The 13,991-nt window shown below is 36.9% G+C and overlaps 1 long non-coding RNA gene across 1 annotated transcript in view; it reads right to left on the bottom strand.

Annotated features, from left to right (window-relative positions):
- Positions 1-13,991, bottom strand: part of LOC147830189 (uncharacterized) — a 44,967-nt gene that overhangs the window by 9,920 nt on the left and 21,056 nt on the right. Inside the window, exon 2 of the long non-coding RNA XR_015440620.1 lies at positions 7,656-7,723. This is a non-coding gene — a long non-coding RNA (uncharacterized LOC147830189). The remainder of the gene's footprint in view (positions 1-7,655; positions 7,724-13,991) is intronic.

Genomic DNA, 13,991 nt, shown 5'->3' with positions numbered 1-13,991 from the left:
ATAGTACTGAAACAGGAGATTGAAGAGGATATTAGAAAATGGAAAGATATCCCTTGTTCTTGGGTAAGAAGAACCAATACTTCCAAATGAAAATGGCCATACTTCCAAAATTATTATAAAGCCTTAATGCAATTCAGATCAAAATCCTAGCAGCATATCTTACAGAACTAGAAAAAACAATCCTAAAATTAATTTGGAACCAGAAGAGACCTAGAATAGCAAAAGCAATTCTGGGCAACAAAGGCAAGGAAGGGAGCATCAAAATCCCTGATGTGAAATTATATTACAGAGCTATGGTGATGAAAGCAGCATGGTACTAGCAACAAAGCAGACCTGAAGATTAACAGAATAGATTAGAAAATACAGAAACAATCTCAAACACAATCAGTCATTTTATCTTAGACAAAGGAGCCAAATACATCCACTGGAAGAAGGATAACCTCTTTAATAAGTGGTGCTAGAAAAACTGGCTTTCTACATGCCAAAGACCCACGTCTCTCACAGTGCACTAAACTAAAACCAAAATGGATCAAAGATCTAAATACAAAATCTGAATCCGCTGGAAGAGAGAATAGGGAGAAATTTTGAGGACATAGGTATAGGCAAAAGACTTCATGAACAAACCCAGGCTGCACAGGAAATAATACAAAGAATCAACAACTGGGATCTCACCCTATTAAAAAATTTGCACCAACATAGTGAAGAGACAGCACAAAGGGTGGGAAAAAATTCTAGCCAGTAGTCCCTCAGACAAAGGATTAATATCTAGAACATACAAAGAATTTTAAAAAGTCACATCCCCCAAATTTAAAGACCCAATCCAAAGTGGGCCTCTGAAATGAATAGACACTTCTCAGATGAAGAAGTACAAATGGCAAATAAATGTGTGAAAAAATGTTCAACACCAGCGGTCATTTGAGAGATGCAAATTAAAACAATGCTGAGATACCATCTCACTCCAGAAAGAATGGCTACTATCAAGGAATCAACCAACAACAAATGCTGGAGGGGATGTGGGGAAAAGGGAACAATTCTCCACTGTTGGTAGGAATGCAGACTGATGCAATTGCTGTGGAAATCAATATGGAGATTCCTTAAAAAGCTAGGATTAGAGGTTCCATTTGAACCAGCTATTCCCCTGCTACATATCTTCCCAAAAGAATTAAAAGCATCATAGCATAGCAATATATGCACACCCAATTTATAGTGATACAGTTAGTAATAGCTAAATCTTGGAAATAACCCAAATGCCCATCAACCAATGAATGGATAGAGAAGGTGTGGTTTTTCTATACAGTGGAGTACTACTCAGCCATAAAGAAGAATAGACTTGAGGCATTTATTGCTAAATGGATGCAGCTTGAAGCTATAGTCTTTAGTGAAATAAATCAAATGCACATGTGTAAATATCACATTGTCTTTCTGGTGTAAGAAACTTAAAATATAAATAGGGACCAAAACGTAAAATAGATAATGTGAAATAAGAAAATATTGTTTAAGAGAAAGGGGGAACTAGAGAGAGGAGGAGGGGGAAAAGAAGGAAGGAAAAAGAAAAAATGAGAAAAGGGAAAAATAGAAACAGGGCTTTTGTAAATAAGGGAGGGGTAGAGGGGTTGAAGGGAGGGGAGGGGAATGGAGAAAAAAAGGAATCAAGATATATCATGTACAGGTACAAATTCCCTATGATGAAGGTGATCATCATATAAATCTAAATTATACCAATAAAATTAAAAATGAAAAAATATTTGATTTGTAAGATTTAACTACTGTTCTTCTATCTCCCTTCCCCAAGTCAAACCTCCGCATTTCTCCACTGTCTTCTTGCAGACTTAGTGGCTACTGAGCCTGAAATCAACACAGCTTTTCCCCGTTTTGCTGTGTTCATTTTGGTCCAGAGTTCGGCCTCTGCCCAGCTCATTATGAGGATATTTTAGGAAGATTTTTCCTTTTTCTTCTGTGACACAGTATGTTAGCTACTTTTCTCTAGTTGCTGAGACAAAACCAAAGTTAGAGGGGAAAAGGGTTTATTTGGCTTACAGTTCATGGAGATCTCAGTCCACAGTCATCTGGCTGTAAGGTAGGGTGGCAGAGGGGCAACAGTTGATGGTCACAGAAGACAGCAAAAGCAACAAGAGAGCTCAACAGCGTCTTCCTGCCCCTTTTACCTTATTCAGACTGCTTAGCGCAGGCGGCACTCACACCCTTAATCCTAGTGCCCTTGGGCCTGGCCCCACCAGGAGTCAATCACACACTCTGGGTTCAGCCACCTCTGAGAAAGCGTCGGGCTTTGAGGGGGCATCTAAACACGAGCTGTAACACACAGGACACCATTTAATCTGTGGACTCAGGCATTCCTTTATTTTAAAAAGTTCTTTATGTCTTAAAATTTTCTGCTTGGCTTTTTATTTTTCATTCCTAGTCAGACCTCAGGTGTATTAATTGGAAAGGAGTGTTTCCTAGATTTCTTTTCAAAAGTCTCTGTTCATATCCAGTCTTTATTTCTTATTTTATTGTGTTGTTTTCTACCCTTTGTCCTTTAATATCACTTTTTTCCACACACATGTTTTGTTGTAGTTAATTTACATGTATTTCTAATAAATGATCTATATATTTACATGAATGCAGTATTTTTCCATTTTTATTTATTTTTAGTACAGTACATGTTTGCAGTAAATAATGATTACATTCATCATAGTGAGTTGGTGCACGTGCTTAACACATCTTAATTCTTTTTCATCTCCTTCCCTTCCCCTCAATCCCCCTCATTCCATCTCTTGGTCTCTTTCCCATCTGCAAAAGATCTATCCCCCCATTTCCCGTCATCTGTGTTTTATTTTGCTCTTTATTTATATTTTGAATATAAAAATGTATTCAAGCCATGCAATATTTAAGCTGTCCCTAATTTATTTCATTTAACATTATGCATGAAGGTGCATCCGTTTTCCTACAAGTGACTCAATTTTATCCTTTCTTGCAGAGTAGTACTCCACTTTGTATAAATACCCCATTTTCTTTTTCCATTCAACTGCTAATGGACAAGTAGCCTGCTTCCAAGATTTAGCTATACAATGTTATAGTGCATGCATAGTGTTAAGCTACATAAATAAGCCTGTGAAATAATTTCTAATCCCTCTTCTTGTTAGGTTATACTCACTGTATGTCCTGGGATCTCTCCATTGCCATCTGTAAATTCTAGTTTGTTAATTCGGGTTGCAGCACAATATTCTACATATGAACCCCATGATTGACTCCTCAATTCCCTTATACCTTCACCTTCCAATTCTTTGATAAGGCAAATTATGATTCAGTTAACATTTTTGTGCACATTTCTTCATGGGCTTAGATAAAATTTTTCCTCATATATATAATTAGGAATTGGCTTCCCCGTCAAAGATACCCCCATTCTTAATATTCTTTGGCTGCTATTATATCTGAGTAAGCAGCTGAAGCTGCAGCAGTGTTAGAAGATTTCTTTTTATTTATATCTCACCAGAAGTTAACCCATTTTCTAATTTTTTCCTATCTTTGTGGGTTTAAAATCATATCTTACAGTTTTACTTTAGAGTTCTCATTTCTAGGAAAATTAAACATTTATTCAATATTTATTAACCTTCAGTTTTCTCCTGCAAAATGTAATTTATACTTTTTGTTCATTCTCTGTTGAGTGTCAGATGTTTTTCTTTCTGGTTTTTAATAGTCTAGATATTGACTGCTTGTTGATATTGGACATTGCAAATATCTTCATCTAACCCATCATTCAGGTATTTATTTTTGTTGTCCTTTATAAAAATCTTTAGTTTTGATATAATAAATTATTTTTACACTTGTAGCTTTTATTTTGGTCTCTTTTTAAATAAATTATTTCTACTTAAAACTCACAAGGATAGTCTGCCCTATATTTTCTTCTATTTGGCTTATAATTTCATCTTTCACATCTTTACAGATGTATTGACCTCGCTGTCACCTCTGTACCCAAAGACAAATGGGATTTAACCCTGTTTCTCTCCAAATAGCCAACTTTCTAAGTATCTGCCAGCACATAAAAAGCTTCCCAATGTGACCATAGGTTTTCTTTTCTGTTCTGCTGGATTGTTGGTTCCCAAAGAAATCCTAACTCTTCATGCTTATAGCTTTATGAAACAGCCTACCCTTTATCATCTTGCTCCAATTTCTCCTAATATTCTTAAACTTTTCCTAGACCTTACAGGCCAGAATTAGTTTCCCAAATGTCCAGAAACATCCATTGTGATTTTAATTGAAACTGAATTGAACATATAGGCTAATCTGGAAAAATTAACATTTTTAGAGACTACTAGCTATCCTACCCATGAATATACAATATATACTCATAATATATGTGTTCATGGGTATATAGTCTTATATACATAGAATAAAATTCATAGAGACCTTATTTTGGGTCTTTCTAAAGTGTTTTTAAATAGTTTTTAAATTTTCCCTCTAAAGATATGGTTTATAATTTGCTCGGTAATTTTCTAGAAGCCATGGTTTTATTATTTTAATAGATAATTCATTGACATCATTTTTCTAGATGATGGATCGTGGTCTATATGATCATACTCAGCTTCCTTCCCCACTGTTGACAGTAAGCTTGTCACCCAGTAAGCTCCTGTGTGCCATGAGAGACTGTGTTGTGACACAGCTTTTATGTATGTGTGTATTATAATATATATACATATATATATTTACATATGTATTTTTTCTGGGATTGACAACCTCAAAGCTGACTGACACTGGCAATTGTTCCTTCTGAAGATGTCTTTGGGTTTTCACTCTCACCCAGCACCCCTTGGTTCTGTAGTATGCAGAAGGCCAGGAACCCTGTGATATTCAATGACCCCAAACCATGGTGACCCATGTAAGGCCCCATCAGGATTATGCTACCTACCACTGGGAAAGGTAACCTAACACAAAATTTCAGAAATATATTTCCACTCTGAGTTTTCCTTTTATTCAGTTCAAAATTTCTTATTTTTGGCAGAAATTTTTGAACATGGTGTAGAATAATGAAAATTTTTTCTTTCGCTTTCTTTTTCTTGCTTTTAGCAGTGTTGAGGCCATAAATATCTCTTCTCTGCTGTTTTTGACCAGAAAGTTTCTAAATACCTACCAGTCCATCCATTTTTCTCCATATCTACTACTATCAGTGGAGTTTAAATCAGCCTGGACGCCAAATGGATAAGCTATCCTCTTCTCCCTCACCAGTCCATTGACAAAAAACAGACTGTTCTGGTTGGTTGGTTGGTTGGTTTCCTTGTTTGTTTGTTTCAGCACTGGGGATCAAACTCAGGACCTTGCCCTTGGGAGGCAGGCACGGCACCACTGAGCTAAGTCCCTGGCCCAGAGTGGTATTTTTTTCTTGAAATGGCAGTCCCCTCACATCCGGCCCGACCCTTCCTCCCTGCCCTGGGAAGCAGGTGCTAAGACTATCTTGCCCCTCACTCCCCACTGGGTTCCGCCCCAACATCCAACTTCTCTCATTGGCTGGAATCTGCCAGCCTCTCCCAGCCTTGCTCCCCTTCTGGCTAAGGCACTCTTCCTCCCTGTCCACCTCAGTTCCACACGTGTTCCTCAGATTTCCGCATAGGTGGCTCCTCCTGCAGAGGAGGAGCCCACCTGGTCTAAGGGCCCAGGGGACGATCCATCACAACAGCCTTCATGCTTCAGGTACTAAATTTCATCACCTGCTCTTGGTAGATAGTTGGCCAAACATTAGCATCATGTGCCTATCAATCTTGGCAACCTTCCTATCCCCCAGGCCCGGAGAAGGACTGGCACTCTGTAATCAGCAAATAGTTACTGAAGATAGAATGAGCCACATGGTATAACAAGCCCTGAAGACACAGAGAAAAATAAATTTAAATTATTTTCCTCAAGGAGCTCACATTCCAGCAATACAGAATACAGACTATATGACATCTGGTGTAGCAAAGTCTAAGAAGCATTTTCTTTTCCTAGCAGTGCATTTGACATATATTAATGTAATAAGGGAGAACATTTAAAAAATATTTTTAATGGGAAAGTTAAATGAGCATGCTTAGTAAGTGTAAATAAGTTAATATCTCAGGAAAATAATTTGTGAAAAGAATAATGGCCCCATGAGACTGGCTTAAGTCTGCATTCTGCAGCTGACACTAGGAAGCATTCCTTAAACTGGGTATAGTGGTGGACACCTGTAATTGTAGCACTTGGGAGGCTGAGGAAGGAGGATAGCTGGAAGTTTGAGGCCAGCTTGGGCTACATAGTAAGTTCAAGGCCAGCCTGAACTACGTAGTGAGAACCTGTCTCAAAAAGGGGGTGAGGGGTTCATTCCTCAACTCTTTTCTTCCCAGACAAATTTCCATCCTGCCTTGAACAGAGCAGTACGATGCTTCAGTTTATCCATTGCAAGAACAGCAGGTTTCAGGTAGCTAAGTCCAGAAAGTTATATTGCATACTCTAAGTTTATTTGGGAGAGGTTTTGAAAGGTCAGCTATAACCTGAACAAGATCTCAGTAAAATGCCCTGAAAAAGTGCTAAGTAAACCATTCCCTGGAAATTCCATACTACATCATTACCCAAGCTATAACCTGAATAGTGGCAGCTGCTTCTTGCCACTGCAGGGAGAGACCTTTCTTAACCCTGTAAGTACAAGTGCACTGTGTAGCTCAAAATATGAGATGACCTTGAAAATAGAGGAACCCAAACCTGGTTTCAATAGCACCTATTTAAGATGTACTTCTATCAACTTCCTCCCAAATAGTAACTGAAATATAAAAAAATGAAAATTTACACTCCAAAGCTGGTATCCAAATCTTAGAAGACTATTCACTACAAAGATTTTCCATTAAAGGTTTCATTTTCCACACAAGCATTGCAATACCAAACAGTCTATGATAACCAGAATGGCTACCAAATGGCTAAGGGGAAGTAGTGTTTCCATTGTGGATATGCTAACCAAGAGGCAGACTCATATCACAGGGAGGGATGGGACGAGATTCCACCATGCCACTCAGAATGGCGTTCAACTGAAAACTTATAAGGTGTTTCTTCCTGGCATTTTCCATTTAATATTTTCAAACCACAGTTGACTGTGGGTAACTAAAACCATTGAGAGGAAAAACACATATGGGGGAGTAGGGATTATTGTTCTTTTTTAATGTATTCATATATGTCAAAGATTGGATCCTTCTGATAAATAGTACTCAGTAGAGAACAGAATGATAGTGAGTTGGAAGGAGGCCCTCCAGGTGGAAATGTGACCACAAGTGTGCAACACTACCGAACAGTAATGAAGCCACACTGACAAAAAGAGATCATTCTCGAGGATTTATTTCCCGCTAGCATGATGGGAAGACTCCATGGAGAGACAGAACAAATACAGAAAGATGCAAAGGGAAATTCGAGAACTGAATGCAGTTCTGAAATTTTAAAAAAGTCACTGAGTGAGTTTAACAATAGAATGAAAATGACAGAGGAAAAAGTTAACTTGAAAACAGAGCAACAGAAATTATCCAAACTGGGTTGTTGTTTTTTTTAATTAGAGCCTAAAAGACCATTAGAATAATAGAAATGTCTAATATTCTATTATTGCATTTTACCCAAATTCAGAAGAAAAAGAATGAGACGGAATAATATTTGAAGAAATAATGGCTAACCTGAGTAGGTACAGGGATTCCCAAACAGCTGGTCAAACATCACCTCTGGGGATCCTGTGATGATGTCTCTGAAAGAGATTAGCGTTTAAATCAGTAAACTGAGTAAAACTATTCCCCCCTCACCAGGATAGGCAGGCATCATCCAAGCTGTTGGGATCCAGAATAGAATGAAAGGTAGAGGAAAGGCAAATTCACTGTCTTCTGAACTGAGGCCCACATCTTCTCCTGCACTTGAAGGTCAGAGCTCCAAGTCCTCAGGCCAATGGCTCACATTCTCACTCCTGTTCTCATGTCTTCAGAGTTTGCCTGAGTACATCTCCAGCTTTCCTGGGTCTCCAGCTTACAGGCCTTTCAGAGCTTTTGATGATAATAAACAGCCCTTTGCCGCACATGTGCCATTAGTTCACCACCACTGTTACAGGCACGATATCATGGGATTTCTTGGCCTCCATAATCATGTGAACGAATTTCCACATTAAAATCCCCTATCTATCTATCTATCTATCTACCTACTTAGCTACCTACCTCCTAGTGCTTCTATTTCTCTAGAAAACTTTGACTAATATAGATAGAAAAAGATACGTTATGGAAACAGCAAGCATTTGAAAGTTAGAGTGCCTTTATTAACATCAGATATAATATACTTCAAGACAAAAAGTAATACAGAAGGGCCGGGGATTTAGCTCAGTGGTTTTACTGCCTGCTGCGTAAGCGCAAGGACCCGAGTTTGATCCCTGGTACCAAAAAAAAAAAAAAGTAGTACAGAAATAAAAAGAGAGACTTCGTGATGATAAAAGGTCCAAATCATTAAGAAGACATCCTCTTTTCCACCACCTGCCTCACAAGTGAAAGGACCCGAGTTTGATCCCTGGTACCAAAAAAAAAAAAAGAAGAAGACATCCTCCTGCCAAATGGCAGGACTAGACAAAATATAAGTACATGGGTGATCCAAAGATTACCAATCATCTTTCCCTGATTGTAGCACAATTTCAAAATACACATTCTTTACAAGCACATACAGTCCATTCAAAAAGTGGACCACAGACTGGGGGTATAGCTCAGTGGTACACCACTTGCCTAGCACACACAGGGCTCTGGATTCAATTCCCAGTACTGAAAAAAAATGAACCATCAGCAGGGCCACAAAAGTCTAAATATATTTAGAAGTTGAAATCATTAAGAAATATGTTTTCTGACCACAATAGGACATAATTGGAAATCATATAGATAATGATGAAACCCTTAGATATTTGATAAACACCATACTTTTTTTTGGGTACCAGGGATCGAACTCAGGACCTTGTGCTTGCAAGGCAGACACAGCACAACTGAGCTAAATTCCCGGCCCAACACCATACTTTTAAATAATCCACAAATCGAAGAAGTCACAAAATTAGAAAATATTTCCAGATAACTCATAAAAATCTAATCTATCAAAACTTTTGTGATGCCACTAAATGAGTGCTTAGAAAGCAATTTTAGCTTTAAATGCCTATATCAAAAAGAATATTGTGAAAATATTGACTACGTCTCCATTTTATGAATTCAAGAAAAGAGTAAACCACTGGGTTTAGTAGGGAAAAGGAAATGGTAATACGAGCAGAAATCAATGAAGCTTATTAAAAAGTGATTTAAAAAAAAGAGAAAAAAGGTGGTTCTTTAAAACACAATCTTTTACTTTAATAGAATAAGACTGAATGATATATAATCATTTTAATAGACACAGAAAAAGCATTTGATCAAAAAGTCCAATTTTTACTTTTAAAAAATTTACAGAAAACCAAGACTAGAAGGAAACATCATCAATCTAATAAAGGAATCCTTATAAAACTTACAGCTACCATTATACTTAAAGATGAGATAAAGAAAAGAAAATACAGTATAGCTTCTATGTTTGAGAGTGTGCAGTTTTCTCAAGTTCCAGAAAGCAACAACCATGACAGAAAAACTAACAAATTATACTTTATCAAAACCTTATGCTCATGAAAAGACACATTAAGAAAATAAATGAGGTTAATAGGAAGAAAACATTCAAAAAAATTTTATCTGACAAAGAACTTGCATCCAGAACATATAAAAATTCCCACTGCTTAAAAAACATACCTTTTTTTAAATTAAATTTTAAACAGATAATTCAGAAAAGATGTGAAAGCAATCAATATGTACATTAAAAAGTACATAGGTAGTCAGCAAGGAAATGCAAATTAAAACCAAATAAGATAACCCTATATGTTCACTGGAATAGCTAAAAAAAAAAAATACTAACACTAAATGCTTGTGAAAATAAGAAGCAACTGGAACTTTGATACATTGAGGGTGGGAAGGTTACATAACACAACTACTTTACTGACAAAAGAAAGCATACACCTTCTTTATGATCCAACAACTTCACTCTCAGGTATCTATCCAAAAGAAAGAAAAATATGTTAAAAGTAGAGTATTCATAATATTCAAAATCTTGGAAACATGTCAATAATGGTATATTCATACAGTGGAATATTACTCAGTATTTTAAAAAAACCTCTGATGCATACAACAGTTTGGATGAATCTCAAGAACACAACACTGCATACAAAAAGCCTATATACGAGAATAAAATTTGTATGATTCCTTTACATGAATTTCTAGAACCAAAAGCCTAATCTGTGGTGGAGTTCATGCCTGTGGCTATGAGGAACGGAAATTAACTGGGAAGATCTGTTAGTTAGCTTTCCAATGCTATAATAAATACTTCAGAGAATGAACTTGCAAAGAGAAAAGGTTTATTTTGCCTCACAGTTTTAGAGCTTTCAGTGCATGATCAATTGGCTCCACTGCTTTGGACTCGTGGTGAGCAGCACATCATAGTTTGTGATGGAGAAAACCCTTCACCTCATGGCCAGGAAACCAAAGGAGGAGGAAAGGGCTGGATTCTTCTGCTATTGTCTTTGAGAACCCACCCTCAACAGCCTAAAGACCTCCCAAAAGCTTTTTTTTTTTTTTTGGCTTAAATTCTTTTATTGGTACATTTTAGGTATACAATACATTTACATTTATCATTGGTACTTGTACCTGTACATGATGTATCTTGGTTCTTATTTTTTTCCCCATTACCTGTGTGTCCTTCACCCCCTCCACCCCTCCCTATTTACAAAGACTTTGTTTCCATTTTTTTCTTTTCTCATAATTTTTCCTCTCCCTTCTTTCCTTTCCCCTTCTCCTCCCACTTCCCCTACCCCTTTGGACCTTTTCTTCCTATTTCAAATTATCAATTATTCATTTTAATTGTTTTAATCCTTATTTACACTTTCAGTTTCTCACATTAGAGAAACTATTCAGTATTTACACACGTGTGTCCTATTTATTTCACTTAAGAGTATGGCCTCAATATGCATCCATTTAGCTATAAATGTCTCTAGTTTCTCTTTCTTTAGGCTGAGTAGTACTCCATTTTATAAAAAAAAATCTTCTTTATCCAGTTTCCAGTTGATGGGCACTTGGGCTGCTTCCAAGCTTTAGCTATTACAAACTGTGCTGCTATAAACATGGGTGCACATATATCGCTGTGGTATGATTCTTTTAATTCTTTGGGGAAGATACCCAGCAGGGGAATAGCTGGGTCAAATGGGACCGCTAGTCCTAGTTCTTTGAGGTATCTCCATACTGATTTCCACAGTGGTTGCACCAGTCCAAAAGCTTTTAAAGTTCCCACCACCTTCCAGTAGCACAAAGTTGGGGACCAGGCCTTTAACTCATCAGCTTTTGGGGGACACTTGAGATCCAAACTATAGCAAAAGATGGATAAGGAACTTTCTGCAGTAAGAATAATGTTCTCTTTGGAAAAACAAGTGTAAACATTTTTTAAAAAGTTAACAGGGGCCGGGGATCTAGCTCAGTGGTTTCGCCGCCTGCTGTGTAAGCGCAAGGACCCGAGTTCAATCCCCGGTATCAAAAAAAAAAAGTCAACTAATGTGCACTTTTGTAAATGTATGTGCAATTTATTATATTAAATTATAATATCACATCATAATATTCAATATAAATTACAATGTAGTCCATCATCTTGACATTATTTAATAAACGTTATTTGATATGTGATTATAATACTTGTTTATACTGAAAATTATAAATATTAAACTACAACTTGCTATCTTTACAAATGATATGGAGTATTTGAGAGAGAAATGTGCAGGTGGATGGATAATAGGTGGACAGGCAAGTGATGAAACCACTATAATAAAATGTTAACAGTAGGATTTCAGCTGTGAGTAAATGGGCTTTCATTTTAAAGTTTGGTCAATTTTGTCATATGCTTGAAGCTTTTCAAAGTAAAAATATTGTGAAGCACATGTATTTTTGTGGGATTTATATATCTATTTGCATGTGTTTATACCAAAGTATACGTGCATGTTTGTGAACTAAACACAATTTAAGGAACTCACTGACAAAAGTGAAAGAAAAATTTTGTGGTCAAGTTCTACGCTGTAAAAGCCTCAGAGCTTTGTACTGGATTGAGCATTGTTTTCTCAAGAAACCTCTGGCCCTGCTCTAAAAATCTTCCTTTAGCCAGCTGTATGGACAGTAGCCTGGCTTGGACATAGACCAAGCATCTCACTCTTCAGAGAGAGGTTGCACGTCATGGTCAGCTGACATTCAAAGCATGCAAATGTTTTACTAATAACAAGTGGGGGTTTCTTCCCTCTAGCTTCTAGAAAAAAAATGTTTCATGCATTGAAAGATCCATTTATTCTTGGACCAAGACAGACTACCGCGGTTTGAAATCCATTTTTAACCAAATAGTAGATACAAGATCATTTAATTCCTTCCTAAAACTGATGTGATACTTTAAATGTGCACTGAAGAACGTAACAGAAGTTTACAACAAGTTCAATATTATGATTATTATAAGGGTGCTGTTGAGATGTTAGCCCAGTGTCATCGAATGTTCCCAATAGGAAAACCTGAAGGAGTCATTTCACTATTTCCAGGAGCAGGAAAACTTACTTAAGTGCCTAGCCTATTTTTACACAGATAGCATGAATATTGCTACTACCTACTTGCTGCAGGAAGCTTAGAGTCAAATTTGTCCTGCACTTCTTCTATTCTATTCTATTTTTTTCTTTTCCTTTTCTTCCTTTTCCCCTCCCCCTCCCTTGTTCCCCTTCTCATTTGAACATTTTCTTCTCATTTCCCAATATGTATTATAATTTTGGTTCTTATTTATACTGACAGTTTCTCATACCAAAGAAACAATGCAATATTTAAATATGTGCCTCCAATATATTCCATTTAAGAATATGGTCTCAAGGGGCATCCATTTAGCTAGAAATGTCTCAAGTTTATCTTTTATGGCAGAGTAGTACTCTGCTATATTATACAGAAAAACCCACATCTTTATTCATTCATCCATTGATGTGCTAGTTCCAAGATTTAGCTATCACAAATTGTGCTACTATAAACATGGGTGCACATATATCACTGTGGTATGATGCTTTGGATTCTTTCAGGAAGATACCAAGAAGGGGAATAGCTGGGTCAAATGGAACCTCTAGTTTTAGTTTTTGAGAAATCTCCACACTGACTTCCACAGTGGTAGCAACAGTCCACACTCCCACCAACAGTGGAGAGGGGTTCTTCTTTCCCCACAGCCCCACAAGCATTTGCCATGGGTTGATTTCATGATAGCAGCCATTTTTTCTGGGGTGAGATGGAATCTCAGCTTTGTTTTCATTTGCATCTCTCAAATGACCAGTGATGTTGAACATTTTTTCATACATTTAATTGCCATTTGTACTTCTTCATCTGAGAAGTGTTTATTCATTTTAAATGCCCATTTTTGGATTAGTCTTTAAATTTGAGGGATCTGATTTTTTTGAGTTCTTTATATATTCTAGATATTAGTTGTAGTGTGTTTCTACAAGTGACCCATACGTAAAGCCTGGAATCATAATACTCCCCTCCCTTTCTTTTCCCTTTCCTTTATTTTTTTTCACATTTTTTATTCTAGAGTATATTATATCCTTCATTGAAATGGTTTGTATCATTTTTTAGTTATTTTAATGCAAATTAACACCTATGATAGTTTTGTCATTAATGTAATTAGTAAAATTCCAGCACTTGGGAGTCTGAGGCAGTAGGATCCAAGTTCAAGTCCTACCCAGGCAACTTAGCAATGCATTTTCTCAAGATTTTATTTTTTTAAAAATTAAAAGGAGGGGCTGGGGATGTCGCTCAGTGCAAAGGTCCTGGATTCAACCTCCACTACCGCCCCCCCCAAACACACACAATTAATGATCATGAACTTTTTTTTCCTTTTTCAGTACCGGGGATTGAACCCAAGGCCTTTCCACTAAGCTA

The sequence above is a fragment of the Heterocephalus glaber genome, unplaced genomic scaffold (assembly GCF_053883595.1).
Source record: "Heterocephalus glaber isolate CG9 unplaced genomic scaffold, H.glaber_assembly_v1.0 deba00000281, whole genome shotgun sequence".
Classification (NCBI taxonomy): domain Eukaryota; kingdom Metazoa; phylum Chordata; class Mammalia; order Rodentia; family Bathyergidae; genus Heterocephalus; species Heterocephalus glaber.
The sequence above is the reverse complement of the archived record's forward strand: the minus strand, read 5'-3'. Positions and strand labels throughout refer to the sequence as shown.